The sequence below is a fragment of the Lepidochelys olivacea genome (assembly GCF_965140295.1).
Source record: "Lepidochelys olivacea isolate rLepOli2 genome assembly, chromosome: 1".
NCBI lineage: Eukaryota > Metazoa > Chordata > Testudines > Cheloniidae > Lepidochelys > Lepidochelys olivacea.
In genome coordinates, this window is record NC_140411.1 from 140,299,788 (window position 1) to 140,315,731 (window position 15,944).

The window sequence follows — 15,944 nt, forward strand, 5'->3', positions numbered from 1 at the left end:
CTGTTTTTGCATTATCATTCTAGTTGCAAATGTTGTTATTTAATTAGACTCTGCAGTATGTTCCAGACCAAACATTTTTAACGGAAGGCACTGGCTTGGTTCAAAGTGATGCCTTTATTACAGCTTATCTAGCTGAAAACAACGTGCAGTGGAAAAAGTAAAATAAGAGGCTTGGGTCCAGAGAACATGACCGACTCAATAACTTAAGCCTGGCTCCATATTTGGCTGTGGTGTGTTGTTCCCTTCCGTACAGCTGTAACCATAAAAGGATAGCTGACCAGTTGTTTTCCAAGGAAAAGTGCTACCACCTTTCATCCAGAGTATATACTGATCCCCGCATTGTCCACATTAAAATAGCACATTGCCTTTTAATTAATCGCTAGGTCTTGCAGCTCTGTACAAACAGCTTCTTCTTTTGCTTTTTTACAGACTGGTCCTGGGAAGGTTAAAGAAACAGATTTATTTCTGCATTGCTTTTTAAAAATAATGGATGTTTGCATGTTTCTGATTTTTTGAGGAAGGTCCCAGTCTCTTCCAAGCTCACTGTTGTGAAGTAGAAAGTAGTACCAGTTAAAGCCCAGCATCTTCTCCCCTCTGCCTGTTATTGAGCTAGTTGATTTCACCCTTGCATCTGTAAGTTATTTCTGCTCTTGCTTTATAGGCTGCAGAACTACTGCTGTCTCAGCTACAGGGTCACAGAGTGGAAAAGCCTATAATGCTTTGCTATGTTGGCCGCACAGTAACGTTTCCTTTGATATCTTAAAAGATAACTTTAAGATTACTTTTTAAATGCTAGTTTCTCTAACCATTGCCTGTTGCTTTTTATTGCCATGCCAGTTTAATCTGGTTTAAAGGGGCCTAAAATCTGAGTAATAAGTTCCTGCTGTGCTTTAACCCAGGAAGCAGTTCTCTGAGAGAGAACTAGGCAGTTAGCATTGCTTGGGTAGCTGGATTAAAATGGGTTGTTCTACATTTATTTGAGGGCTGGAGCTGAAGGGGAAAGGTTATAATAACCAAGGGCCTGATCCTGCAAAGCTATTCTCTGCCACCCGTATTCAACTGGGTAGTACCTTACGCCATGAGTAGTCCCCTTACTTTCAGTGCGACTGCTCAGGGTTAAAATACTACCTAATGGGAATAAAGGTGACCCACTAATAATTACATTAATTTTACTGGGACTATAATTGCATGAGGAAAGCTTTGCAGAATTGGGCCCTGAGTGTACGACAAATGGGTTTGGAAGTATTAGGTTTGTATTAGTAAATGTTGATTTTACCGTACACACACAGATGACAAAACAATTCCATTGATGATAGAAATTTACAGACAGGCAAAGTAAGAAAAATGCTGCTTGAGAATTTATTAGTGTGCTTTAAGGCTATTTACTTTTTATATTTTGACATGTGACATTGACAGTTTGTGTTTTATCAGTTATAAAGCTTAAACTTTGTGAACCTCAAAGTCTGGCATTAAATAATTATCTATCCCTCCCATCCGACAATTTCCCACAACTGTGAATATTTAAATACAGTCTACTCCCATTTACCTAACCCAAGTATCCGAATCTCTGCATTATCCGAATCCCTTCCTTGTCCCCCAGTATTTATCTCACACTAGTGGACGAGGAAGGAATTCGGATAATGCGGAGGTTCAGATAATAAAGCAGAGACTCCTGATCAGCATCGTGAGAAGGTGGACAACCCCGCAGCTGTAGGGGAAGACCACCCCAGTGCTGAATGGCTGAATAGCTTTTACCCTTTCAATTATCCAGACTCCCGATGATCTGAATAAAATGCGTGTCCCCCACACTATTCCGATAATTGGGAGAATGCTATGGATAAACATTGAAAAAATGCTTAAGATTAACTATCAATATTATCCGTTGAAATTGTAAAAACAATTAAAAAAAATTGAATTCTGGCAAGCCTCCTGAGGTTGGCATGTCAATTTCCCACAAACAGAAAATCAGAAATTATTTTTGGATTGGGTGAATCAAAATGTTTCATTATAACACTGAAATTTTTCATTTTGTCCATTTACATTTATTTTTGCATATTTTACTATGAATCAAATTAAATTTTGAAACAAAAAGTCAATTTGACACAAAAGCCAACTTTTTGTATTTTGAAAATACTGAAATGGGACAAGTCAACAATTTCAAACCTTTTTTTCTAAATGGGAAATTTGTCAAAACCAACTCTTTCCCATGAACAGTTTCAGTTTCAACAAATTGGCATTTTCTAGAGGGGTGGGGGAGTAAATTTCATAGAAATATTCTCAATCAGCTGTAATCCCAAACACAACAGGAACAGTCGCCTGTACTTTTTGGAGCCACTGCTGTCTAGTACTGTTCTGTAGAATATTGTAGTATTTTTTTTGTTTTGTTCTTTTACTAAGAGTAACACTAAATCTAAACCTATCTTGGTAGGGTTTTTTTTAAAGATGACTCCATCTTAGGTTTGTTATTTTAACATCCATTTTCCTGCTTGCCTCTCCCTAGAAAACAAAACTTTAAAAAATAGGCTTTTGTAGGTCTTTGTGGGTTTTTTAATTTATTTTTGTGAGCCTGGATGCCGATATGTGTAAAGAGGCATTAGTGTAGTCTCTGGAGTTTTTCAATGACAGTAGTAGGCAACCTCCAGCATATTTCTGCAGAAAATGTTCTTGAGCCCACTTAAGGGCAGCAGAAACAGGAGGCCTCAGTGGAATTAAGTTTTTTTTCCTTTTCTTCCCTGAATCGTGTGTTTCTTTTGTTTTTATTGCATAACCTAGTTCAGTTGAACAGTATATTAAAGTTTACACTGATCCTTTAGCTTTTCCCAAGGGAGAGGGCAACCTTTTAAAAGGTACAAAGATTTCAGAGATTCGAAGAGGTGGATCTGTATTCAGAGCAGTTCAAGCCGCTGTCCAGAGAGTTACCTTGCGTTCTGTACGTAGTGCTATATGCTCCAGGCTCATAGCACTAAACAGTGGTTCACTTCAGCCTCTACAGTTCGGAAAGTTACAGCATGCAAGCACACAATAAAAGGGAAAGAAAAATGCATCACCTAGAGCAGTGGTGGGCAACCTGCAGCCTGCGGGCCACACGCGGCCCATCAGGGTAATCTGCTGGTGGGCTGCGAGACAGTTTGTTTACATTGACCGTCCATAGGCATGGCCGTTCACAGCTCCCAGTGGCCGCGGTTCACCATTCCCAGCCAATGGGAGCTGCGGGAAGTGGTGGCCAGCACATCTCTGGTCAATGTAAACAAACTGTCTCGCAGACCACCAGCGGATTATCCTGATGGGCCATGGGTTGCCCAGCACTGACCTAGAGAGAGCCTAGTTAAGGATATGAAGAGACAGGGCCCCAGTGGAGCATAAAGGGGTGTATTGGGGAGGGTGGGAAAGGAGTTGGTGGGAAGCGGAGCAAAGGCCAGGCATCAGAATATGTGTGGAAACATGGGAAAGATGGGACGTGGGAAGGGTATAGAGACACTAGAGCAACTGGAGAGTATCCTGCAGACAGACTGAGTGTTTCAGCATATTGAAAACCTGGCAGTTGGTGCCTCATTAGAGCTGCATCACTGGGTCGTGCATCCCTCCTCCCTCTCCCCAATTGACTTATCAACTCTCATTTTTAAGCTTCAGTAGTCTATTCAAGAGATATGAGAATCATTTCTCTCCCACACACACATACGAGCAATAGAACAGTGAAAACCTTCTGCCTGAATATATAGTAACTGGAATGATTTCAGCAGCAAAAGCCCCATTTCGATAAACACAGCCAGGACAAGGTCACAGAAAGGACAGCATTACAAGTTCTGGTTGTGAGTTTGTTTGTTTATTTTAAAGGATGCAAGGTTTCTCCTTGCTCTCTCTTCTCCTTCAGCAGTACCTCCTCTGTCCCTCTGGTATTGCACTTAGCTCTGCACACTGATCCTTGACTATATCAGAGGATAGCGAGATTAATTTGTGATTTGTGTTGGATTGTTTTGGCAGCCAGTTTAGAATTCCACACTGGGGGGCAGGTACTTCAAAGGCAACGGATGTTTTATAATACTCTTCAATGCCTTGGCACATATAGTATCAAACAAACAAATAGGTCCTTGCATGAATATTCCTCATGAATACCCTCACCACCTGTTTATTCGAGGACTATGCTTGCAAATAATGCCCTGCCCTATAGTGTGTCCTAGCAGAAACAATTCTAGAATCAGTCATGCAGTGACCTGGGCCTAATAGTTGTCTGTCATAAAGCTGGAAGATGAATAGAACATAATTTGGGGGGCAGGGACTGTCTGTGTTCTGTGTCTGTACAGTGCCTAGTGCAATGGGGTCCTGATCCAAGACTGGGGACTTGTAGATGCTGTAATAATACAAATAATATTTAAGGCTACGATTTAGTCACGGGTATTTTTAATAAAAGTCAGAGACAGGTCACGGGCAGTAAACAAAAATTCATGGCCCATGACCTGTCCATGACTTTTACTAAAAATACCTGTGATTAAATCTTGCGGGGGGCATGGGGAGGCTGCTGCTGGGGGAACCTCTGGGTTGGGGGAGCATTGCTGGGGACAGACTGAGGGAGGCTGCCGGGGGGTGGGGGGGGCCACCCAGGGCCTGTGGCACCAGCTGCCCCGCGGGCCACGGCTGCTCTGGCTGGCTGCCCGAGGACTGCTCCTGGGGCCAGCGGACTGTGGCTGCTTCTGCCGGCCACCCAGGGACCGCTGCCTTGGGCTGCAGACTGCGGCTGCCCCGGGATCGCAGCCGGGAGCTCTCAGAACAATGGCTGGTGTGGCTGTCCCTGGGACCACTCCAGCAGCGGCTGGTATGGCTGTCCTGGGGGCACCTGAGCAGCTTCTTGGGCGACCCTGGGGTCAGCCACACTGGCCCCTGCAGAAGTCCCGGAGGTCCCGGAAATTCATGGAATCCGTGACCTCCGCGACCTCTGTGACAGACACAGAGCCCTAACAATAAATAATAACAGTAATTATTAAATGACATCCATTGGGTTTTTGCCTGGGTATCAGCTCAGGATCTGGGCCATAGCAGGAAGAAGGGGAATAAGATATGACTGGAAATGAGGAATGTTCTAAAGGACAGCTGTTTGTGTTGTCTGAAAACTAACTTGGGGTTTGAGGAAGCTGTGTATGGACACTGCATGTGTGGGAAGCTGAGTTGTTGGGAGGGGAATTGGGGGTATATATACATAGCAGATGTAATTAGTTGTGGTAGTGAATGGAGATTTGGAGGAAGCACATATAAACTCTGAGGGTGGTTAGTTGGGAAAATAGGCGAGGATTTGAGAAAGGGATATATGTACCATACTAATTGCGTCTACTGAAGCTATCTTTTAAAAGAAATAGGGAAAAAAGCTTTTTCAGGAGAAAGATTGAAAGCTCTCATTTTGTGACACCTGTAAAATATTAATCTCTCTTTATTTGAACTCTGGCTCAGAACTGTAACTTTAAATAAAGACTTCGTAATTATGGTGCCAATTTTTCCAAGGGGCCTCAATCCAAATACCAAAGATACCCTCACAGTTTTTAATCCACAGATGTTTATACCTTCTCACAGGACAGTTGGAACTCTCGAACACATTGTACATTGGCCAGACATTATCTGACATGCGTGCAAATTTGGTTGCATGCACAAGTTGTCATTTTCAGGAGCAAATAATTTTGTATGCAAAATTGTGTGCACATTTATGATTAATTATTATTGATACAATGCCAGTGCGATACAGAAAAACAGGAGAACCTGGTCCTGGCCTTGACGATCGTACAGTAAAAATGCAGAGGCCTTCTCTGAAAATTTAGCCCATAAGGTTACAGCATCAGAAGACTGCTCCTCTCTTTGATGTATTTTGAACTTTGTATTTTTCAGTTTGTCCAAAAAAAAAAAGGTGGAGGAAAATATTTATCACCAAAAAATGATCTCTGATTATCCTTATCATGACTATAGATAGATCAAAACATAAATCAGAAGGCTTTCTTATGCAAATAGGCCATTGTTAACCTTTTTACATGTTAACATGTTAACACTCAAAGTTCTCCATCATCTTCATGCAGGATGAAAATATATAAAGAGAATAAGTTATGCTGAAAGTACTATTTCTTGAAGCTTTTGAGCAACATTAATAACCTGAAGGTGAACTGTCTTTTAAAAAAAAGATTCTTGTCATAATAATGGCATGAAGCCAGGATTTTGTACAAAGCATCAGATTCTGATGGCAGATTTAGCTCTGGAAAAATGATGTCAAACATAACGGGAAATGGAAGTCCTGTGATTTGGTGTTTAAATGTAAGTGGGGGATGCTCTGTGGAAAAAAGGGACATTTGGCAGAGTCAGGAGGAGGTAAGAAAAGTTGACTATTTGTTAATTGGGGAAATGTTTCAAACGGTGCTCCACCCCCAGGGGGCTTTAAGTTTCCCTTTTTAAGGCTGTTGCACTGTAAATTTGAGTAATTTGGAATTCTTGGGCCGTTCTTGTAACCAGGTTGGAAGAGCGTTTGTGACTGAATATTTGTTGAAGGGAAGTTTGTGAGCCCGTGAGGGCTTTGTAATGTGTTTCATCTGCATAATTTGGAGACTGTTACCTCTCCCAAGCTTCTAGTCAAAGCCTCAGACATTTGGCAAAATTTCCCAACTAAAAACTCCTCCTACTCCTCCTAGGGCGGACCTTTGGTGAATACTTAACAATAAAATCAAAGCAAACTTTTGGTGACTACAGTAGGTTGTGATGGGGTCTTGTGCTAGAAATAGCCAAATGCCTTTCTTACAGTCAGACCCCCGAGTCCTCTTGCAGACTTGAACCAATCCAATTCTGAATTTGATTGATTTTAATGAACCTTGTCTCTTTCTGTCTCCTTCCTTTCTTTTTAAAAATCCAAGTCTGTGTCTATACTTCTCACCCTAAAGCAGGCCCAGAATTTCCTACATTTTTTGATGAATTATGTGACTAAGCAGATCTCCTGTCTCTTCAAACTTCATTAATCTCTGGTCTTACCCATCAGACACATAATGCACGCTGTTGCAGAATTTACAGGAAAGATCCAGAACTACATGTGGCTTGGAATGAGAAATAGGCCCAAGTCCATAAGAGAAACTGGAGAGCCACAATTCCGCCCTTGTAAGGTAGGGGTTTGTGGGCCTCAGCTGGGAGAGTGAGTGGATCTTGGCATGATTGGAAAATCGTTGTGAGTGATCCCTGTGACTGCAGTGAAAGAAAAAGAGGTAGCCGCAGCAGGTCACCTGGATCTGGATGTAAAGGTGGAAGGGTCAGGGATTGCATGGACTTCTTGTATAAATGGAGGCATGGAAGGCTCCAGAGTCCTGCAAGCATGGTGGGAAGCATAGGCGCCGACTCCGTGGGTGCTCCGGGGCTGGAGCACCCACGGGGAAAAATTGGTGGGTGCTCTGCACCCACCGGCAGCCAAGCTCCCCTCCCTGCCCCACCTCACCTCTGCCTCCTCCCTTGAGCGCGCCACGTCCCCGCTTCACCGCCTACCTCCCAGCACTTGCCACCGCCAAACAGCTGTTTCATGGCGTAACAAGCTTTGGGAGGGAGGGGGGAGGAGTGGGAACGTGGCGCCCTCAGGGGAGGAGGCAGGGAAGAGGCGGGGCCGGAGCGGGGATTTGGGGAAGGGGTTGGAATAGGGCAGGGAGGGGGTGGAGTTGGGGCAGGGACTTTGGGGAAGAGTTTGGAATGGGGGAGAAGTGGGGGCGAGGCAGGGGCGGAGTCGGGGTGGGCCAGGGGCAGAGGGGGGTCAAGCACCCACCCCAGCAGAAGTCGGCGCCTATGGTGGGAAGTCTTCGATAGGTTTAGTAGTTTGGTTAATCTTCAGTTGGATGTTTCTTAACATAGTTTCTTCGAACAGTTCACCTGAGTGCATTGGCTTTCCATCTCTGAAAGCTAGGCACAGTTGGGCATAATTAATAATTCTTGCGCAAGAGTGGTCCTGGGTAAAATAGCTCAGTGTGCCCTGCCTCTGGTCAAGTCTGATTGGCAGAGTTATCCATAGATAAGCAACATACTAGCTTTCTAAACTAACTATTCATATGGTGCTTCTCTTTGTAGCCTCTGAACATCTCATAATCATTCGTGAATGTTTAATCTCTCAGAGTTTCTGCAAGGGAGGGAAGTACTATCCCCATTTACAACTGAAGTACTGGGTGAGTTAAGTGACTTGACCAGGTTACACTGGAAACCTTATAGCAAAGCAGGGAACTGAACCTAGTTTTCTAGGATTCTAGTCCAGTGCTCGATCCACTAGACCATTCTTTTTTCCTCATGTAATGGACCTGATTCTACCCTCTGTTGCCCCAGTGTATTATCAGAGTTGCTCTGCAAAGTCTTTCCCACCTCTGTTTTCATGGTTCATTTCTTCTCAACTGACATGAGAATGAGACACTTCTGGGGAGCCAAACCCTTTAATTTGTCTTTCTGTTGTTGTTTGTTTTGTTAATGAGCTCAAAAAAAAAGAAAAAAAAAAGAAAAGAAATGTAGTTTACAGAACACAATGGTGCCTTCCATCTGGTAATATCAGATTGGTTAAAAGACACAAAAAATGAACATTCAGAAGAATAATCACTGTGCATAGAATCCATGACCATACTGGTTTAGTTATTGTTTAAAATAGTTACAGGAAAGCACTTTACTTCTTCAAAGTGCTAAGTAGCATCCAGCGGACTCCACTGATGAGGTACAATAAGGATCTAAGTTTGTAGACTAAGGTGAATCATAAGTTTGTGGTAAATGCTCTTAACATTGTTCTGGAGAATAATTATATCCCAGTCACTATAGTACTAACCCTACAAGGAGAGAATATATTCATTGCACATGGAGGCTAATTTCTGCTTGATGCTAAAACAGTTTCTTTTTTTATTTCAGGAAGCCAAAAGTGATATCCACTAACGCAATTTGGTCAATCATTTGGTGAATTTCCTTGTGAATCTGAAGGACCATTCCAAGTTTACATTTGGGTGGGGCTAGATTTTTGTTTCCGTGGTTTTTTTTATTAGAAGTCAGCAAAACTGAACAACTCCCAAAGAGGAAAAAAAATTCCAAATTCAGCTCTTTTCACTGTCGGGCTGATGTCAGAAGGATTTACCCAGCTTTGGGAGCTTTTGTTTTGGGGGATTGGCTGACTTATTAGAGACAATGATTGGCTGGGTGCTGGGGTGCACAGCAGCAGGAGACAGGAACATGACTGCTGAATCGGTGCAGTCGCCGAGCAGATGGAGGGATCAGCCAGGGAAACAAAAGTAAAGCTGCTCCCAGCACATTATTGAAAAGAGAATGGAATGACACAAAGTGCAAGGGCAGCGGGAGAACTTCCTGAGCACATCGCTGGAGAGGGGGAGAGAGCTGTCTGCTTGTTGAGATGGCACAATTAGTAGGGCTTAAAAGGGGACTTAGATCCCCCAATTTACCTGATTTAAAACAAAAAAATGGGGGACAAGCTACAGTCTCTTTGCATCAAATCCAGACAGGCTGACAGTGCACCCTTATTTGTCAGTCTGTTTCCGTAGATTTAGTGATCAATTATACAGACTTACACAGAGTAAGAGCCCCAGAAAAATTGAGCAGATCTCTCTCATCAAGATTTAGTGTTAAAGCTAATTTGTGGCTCCTTCAATGTGCTTTTTTGAAAAGGAATTTTGGATTTTGCTCCAAGGAAGAGAGCCTGGTAGTGAGTGGCATTTGTAAGTTGGAGGGAAATTGAATGATGTTGCTTTAACAGGCTGTCAGCTTGGCCTCTGATGGTTCCAAGAAGGCCAGCCTCAGTGTTACAAAAACCACCAGTGCAACTGGAACAAACTATGTCAGCAGAGAGAGACCAAGGACCGAATGGGTGCAGGATGCCCTTGGAGTCAGTCCCCATAGATCAGGGTGGCGGCATGCCAGTGGAGCAGTGTGGGGTTGCCTGCACAAAAGCTACCTATGTTATACTTGTTCTGCGGCTAGTCCTTGAAAGCTTCAGTCCTCAGAGCTGCCAATCGGGCACCTTTGACGAACATGAAGTTCACATGAAAAATTGAAAACCCCTCTGTTTGGTAGCAAATGTTTTGCTTGTGGCTATGAGAGAAGAAAAGAATGGAGGGGGACATGGAAGAGGGAATTAGCAGTTGTGTGTGTAATTTAGCGCGGGCTTTCACTTGCCTTTTTACATGTTCACCAGATGGCCCTTATGTGTGTAAAGCCAATTAGGTTCCTCAACGAAAACTGAAAAATGATGAAGCACCCAGACACAATGATGAGGCACCCAGACGAGCAAAGAATTAAGTGGGTTGGCTTGTGGGGGCATGGTCACTTACTTTTATTCACAATTGCTCAGTCAACACAGGTGCCTAACTAGGTAACTGTTGTTGTTTGTTTATTATTTGTATTACCATAGTGCCTAGGAGCACCCTGTCATGGAGCAGGACCCCATTGTGCTAGGTGCTGTACAAACACATAACAAAAAGATGGTCCCTATTCCAAACAGCTTACAGGTCAGGTATTTGCTCATGTCAATCGTTGAGTTTCTTTTAAAAAGCATTCTAATGGCAAGGCTTTAGTTTCACTTTCTAGAAAATCACATTACCGTGGGATAGATTTGATTTCAAAATTGGTTTGGTGTTTCTAGGGTGGGGAAAAGATTTTTATCATTTTTGTATTAAAGCTTTACAGCATTAGAGACCAGCTTAGAGACACTGTGACAAGACACGTTAAACAGAGAACTGCAGTAAATGTAAATGGGGAAAAACAGTATGAAACATGATAGAAATAAACACAGATCTAATACAAACACCCTGGGTCAAATTCCGGCCACTAGATTAGTCAGATGTTACTAATTTCCCTTGAAAAGTGATGCATTTTCAGGAGCAATCCTTTATCCAAGAACAAGAAGAACCCATCTCAGCCTGGATTCTTCAGCTATCGATATTCATTTGGTCAGGAACTCTGGGCCTTTCTACCTATATGCACAAGTCACAGGGGACATTCTAATCTGGAGTTGGAATGATACCATGCCATGCTTTGCATGCAGTTGAGTAATACATCAACTTTGCTTGTGGAGTTGCTGGTTAGACCAAGCCAGGAGATGATTTCTAGGGAGCCTACCAGGCAAGGCCAGAGGGAATTCTTGGGGCTGTCAGCCTACGGTGCAAACCAGGATGATGGAGAAAACTCACACCGCTACTGAGCTTTTCCACACCGGAGGGCCTGATCCCTTTTAGCATTCTTGGAGAAATAGGAAGTGGATCTGCATGTATGTCAGTCGTTGCCCAGATATTTCAATTCTGCAGATGCTTGGAAATTCACTGCATACTGGCCTGCTGCATTTTTGTAGAAGGTCTTGCTAGTATTCTCTTGGCCTGTCTCATCTATTTTTGGTCCCTGACATATACATGGATCACAAGTAACTATCTTTTGAGAGAAGCCCAAATCCAAATGATATGTATTACAGTCCAATATAAACCAAACTGCCAAATGCAGCTGTGCAAATCCTGCTGAACTCATGTTTTCCATCTCTTGTAGTAAAACACACAATGAAGTAATTTTAATCCTGCTAAAAGGAGATGCAGGCAAAGTTTGTAAGTTTTCAGAGAAACCAGTATTTCAGAGATACAGAATTGACAAACTATTATTTCTGAGGAGGCTTAGAGCTGATTTGGCAAGTAGTTCTTATTTTCAGGCAGTTAGCATCTGTCTCACCATGGAAACAGGTCTTTGCCTAGTATTTCTTTTCTTTTTGGTTGTAAAACCCATTAGATGCTAGAATGAAGGTGAAATTGGGAAAATGAATTTTTAGAACAACAGTGAAAATGAGAGCAGAAATAGGAAGAGTAACATGATCATAAGCCAGGGGGTGGTGATCCATGTGCAAACACAAGAATGAAAACCTTTTTTGGAATTAAAAACAACCCACCCCACTTCCACCCCCCAAAACTGTGTGTTGCATGCATAATTGAGCATCTACAATAGCTGAGTCCTGTTCGGCATCTGATTTGGCACACAAATTGCTTGTTTTCAGTTTCACTGGGCACTTGAAATATTTGTGCTTACCTACATGTTCAATTGTGTGCTGAACTGCACATCATTGGACTCCTAAAATGCATTCTTTAAACAACAAGTCTTCGAGGGATATATACAAGAGTTCCCCATTTACTCTCCTGTCATATATTACACAAACAGGCAACAAAGAACATCCCTGGCTTCTCAAAAAAGCAGCAGCATTATAAGTCCACATCCTCCATTCTGGCCAAGCTGTGCTCAGTGGAAGAAAGTAGGAGGTTGTGGGATAAAAATGGCTTTAAGTCACAGTTTTTTCTCCAGTCTTGGAGCTGTCTGAGCACTGGTTCGCTTCCTGAGTTAAAGCAGCCTCAGGACAGCTCTGGCTTGTGCAGGCTGCCCACAAACCCCAGGAGCTGTTCTGGCAGTCAGATGGGGGATCAGCCAGGGGTAAGGGTGGCCTGGCCATGCTTAGTGTTCCCCATACAGGTTTATGGCTGCTTGGCACTGCCAGCAGGGACTTGTGAATCTGGCCCCAATCTGCTCCTCAATAAGATAGATATTTTGAAGTAATTAGCCTCAGCAGTAAGTTGTGCCAGGACTGTGTGAGGTTTCTTAATGCACTCATACAATCTTTACTTGGCCAGGGGGTAGAGCAGGCCCCATTAGCGTTCTTCCAGCTTATCTGAGGTATGAGTGAGGGCCTCTTCTGCAAGAGTTTTACTCTCTAAGTTTGCCTGTCCTTTAACTCCTTCTGCAAGGGCGGAGTGGAAGAATAAGCAATAATACTGTACCAGGCATTTACTAGGCTGGTTCAAGTTCAGTTAATAGCACTCAGTCACTGGAAGAAGGTACGGTATCAACTGACTAACAAGGCCTAGGAAGGGGCACCACTCACTGTACATCATCTTTCAGTTTCAAGTTGCAGGCTGATGTTAATCAGTCCATTTATTTCACATTTTAGTTTTGCTGGCAGGAGACCCTGCTCAGCTATTTTAAACTGGACGATACCTTCCCCTTTTATTGTAAGGAAGTTAGGCTTTTTTCTGGTTTTTGTCTTTTCTGTTCTTGGCTGCCAACTGCCCGAGTATTACATTCCTTTCTCCCCCCAACTGCTTCCCTTCCCATTGACTGGAATGAGGCATACATCTCTGCCAAGACCACTAAATGATGCTGGCCTAATAGATTCCTATTTCTTTCGGGTCAAGAATTGTGCTCTTCAGAGGTCTGTGCTGTAAGTGCATTGACATCCTCTACTGCTAGGATACACTCGGGGGGTGGGGGGTGGGAAGGGGGAAGCTATTGCTAAATGAGCAACCCATGGCATCATTTGGGTAAGACTTGCTATACTGTAGGAGCATTAGGGTTTAGCACCAGCCATATGGCAGGATGGCATGTGAAAAATGATTTTATTACTTGGCTTGTCAGATGGCATTGACTACCTAAATATAGCCAGCTTTGTTTCTTTTATGGTGCATCGCTTGGGACTGCTTACAGCCTGCAAGCATTTGCCATTTCTTAAGTAGAATGGTTCTCCTCTGAAGACATCCATTGGGTTGCATATGTACTAACTTATATCGCTCAGGGAGGGTTCTCTTCGTATATTCTGCTGCTTCCCACATAAACCAGTAAGGTCAAGACCCTATGCAGGAAGGGGTAGCCATCAAAAATATGTCCAGCTTGATCTATCCTCCTTTACCTCATATGTTGTTCAGCTCATTGGACTTGTAGTTTAGTTTGATAAAACCAGATTTGTCTCTCTGGAAGAAATGTGGAAGGATTTGAATGAAGATAGAAGAGAAAGGAGGTTGTTTAGTTCATTGTAGCATAAATAGTGTTGCAGTGTTAGTTTGTTATAATCATTTGAATGTATTTTTTATCCCACTGTTTCCTAAGTCAGCGCTACCTGCAGGCAGGGACACAACAACCATCATGGTTACTGCCACATAGTTTTAAATTCCTCGAGGTTGAGAGCTGCTTTTAAATACCCTCTAGATTCCACTCTGTTCAGAAACAAGCTTCTAGATGGTAACATATGAAAGAAACACAATTAAAGTAGTACCCAGAATTTACTGTGACATAATATGTCAAAACAGGAACATATATTTATCTCTACACACACGTGCGCTTTTGTTTCATAAACTTGTAGTAGATTCTTTGGACCAAGAATGGCCTCTAATATTGCACCCACAATTTGGGGCATGTGGCATTTTTGCACGCATGTATTTCCACATGAAGGCCGTTGCACATGCCAAACCTGCAATCTGTGCCTGCACTTTCCATTTGAATTTATTTGTCAGTATTTGCATGGAAACAAAAATGTACACATATAGTGAAGTGTATACAGAAAGTTGTGTGCAAAATTGCATGTGCAATCTTAGTGGCTCCATTGGTAACTCTCTGAAAATTGGAATGGGTAATACAGTGAACTTCACATTTGTAACAGGCAGCTTAATGGTGCCCCATTGTGCCATCTGCAAGGAGGTTTTAGGGTTATGACATATTCTGGGCTAGATTTTCCTTCTGTAGTCTCTAGGTGTAAGCAGTTGGGAGTCAGAGAATGGGACTTGTCTGAACTGATGCTTGGTTTTCTAAATGGGCTGAACCTACTAACCAGGTCTGATTGCAGATAAAGGAAGGAGGGAGACCTGCATTTAGTGCTTGATCTAAAACTCATTTAAAATAAACCGAAAAAGTCTCATTGATTTCAGTGGACTTCAGCCCATTAGTGAAAGTCAGTCACGTCTCCAATCTGCCTGGTGAAGGTGACCCTCAAGGTAATTTCTGTTCAGGGTGGCTAATCAACATGACACGGAAGCTTCCTTTTTCAGTAGTCCTGAGCCCTTCTGAAAACCCAGGTCGTGGTTTCTCAGCCCGAGGGCCCAAACTTGAGGCACCCAAATGAGTCGGCACTTTTGAAAATGTTGGCCTTACACTTTTTTTCCATCTGTAAAATGGGGATGGTGATATTTGGTCCAACAGTGTAAAGCTTCTGGAAATCTGTGGAGGAAAAAGGGTCTGCAAGAGCCGATTAATAGTAATTTTGAAACAATTATGCTGCATAAGTGGATACAGTGCATTACGGTAATATTAACAAAAATATGCACCAGTACAGACATTTCTGAGTAAACCTGGCAATGGCACACAGCAAATATACATTTCAGTAAAGACAGCTGGGAGCTTTGAAAGCAAGTGTGTGATTTCTTTCAAGGAGACTCGTGAATCATTTGCTATGTTCGTCTTTTTTTAAAAAGAAGAGTCAGAGGGGGGATAATACCAGGCTGTGGCTAACTGGGGGCCTGCATTTTGGTCTGAATATTTGTATTGCTGATTGCCAGCTTACAGTCATGTCTGAGCCCTCAATTTCCTGCTTCTGTGCTCTTGTTCAATTGCTGAGATTTCTAGCACTGTCAGCCTCTGCCTTTAGCTGGTTCCTAAATGAAATCTTATTATTTAGCTTGTATGCTTGGCCCTTGGTGGTAGTTGTTAAAAAACAAGCTATGCTATCAGCTAGTGGTGATCTGCAGCAAACCTTTTATTCTTAAATTAAGTTTCATTTTCTTTTTCAATAGAAAAGATGAAAACTTTTCTTCCCAATAGATGCCTATAACAATCTACAAGACTGATTCCCTTTTATACAGGTACCTTAACCATTACTGCTAATTTACTTGTGACTCAAAATTTCAACTATGAACAAACCAGCTTCCTGCAGCTACTTTAGGGTAGTTACACCATCTCTCCAAGGCTTTCCTGTGCAAGGAAACTCTTCCCCAGCCTTGTGTGTCCCACACAAAGGCAGGTCTCACTTGCACTCCTGTATGAGCAAGGACAGCTTCCCATTTTCCCAGAGGAGGTAGGACCATGGCTCTGCCTTTCTCCACACCACCCTGCACGCTGAAGGGAGCAATTTGCGCCATCCTAGTGGACAATGCAGCATGCCGTGCCCAGGCGCAGCGAGCAGTCTC

At 42.9% G+C, this 15,944-nt stretch overlaps 1 protein-coding gene across 1 annotated transcript in view; it reads left to right on the plus strand.

Moving 5' to 3' along the window:
• NHS (NHS actin remodeling regulator) overlaps nucleotides 1–15,944 on the plus strand; it is a 339,915-nt gene that overhangs the window by 123,703 nt on the left and 200,268 nt on the right. The window lies entirely within an intron of this gene.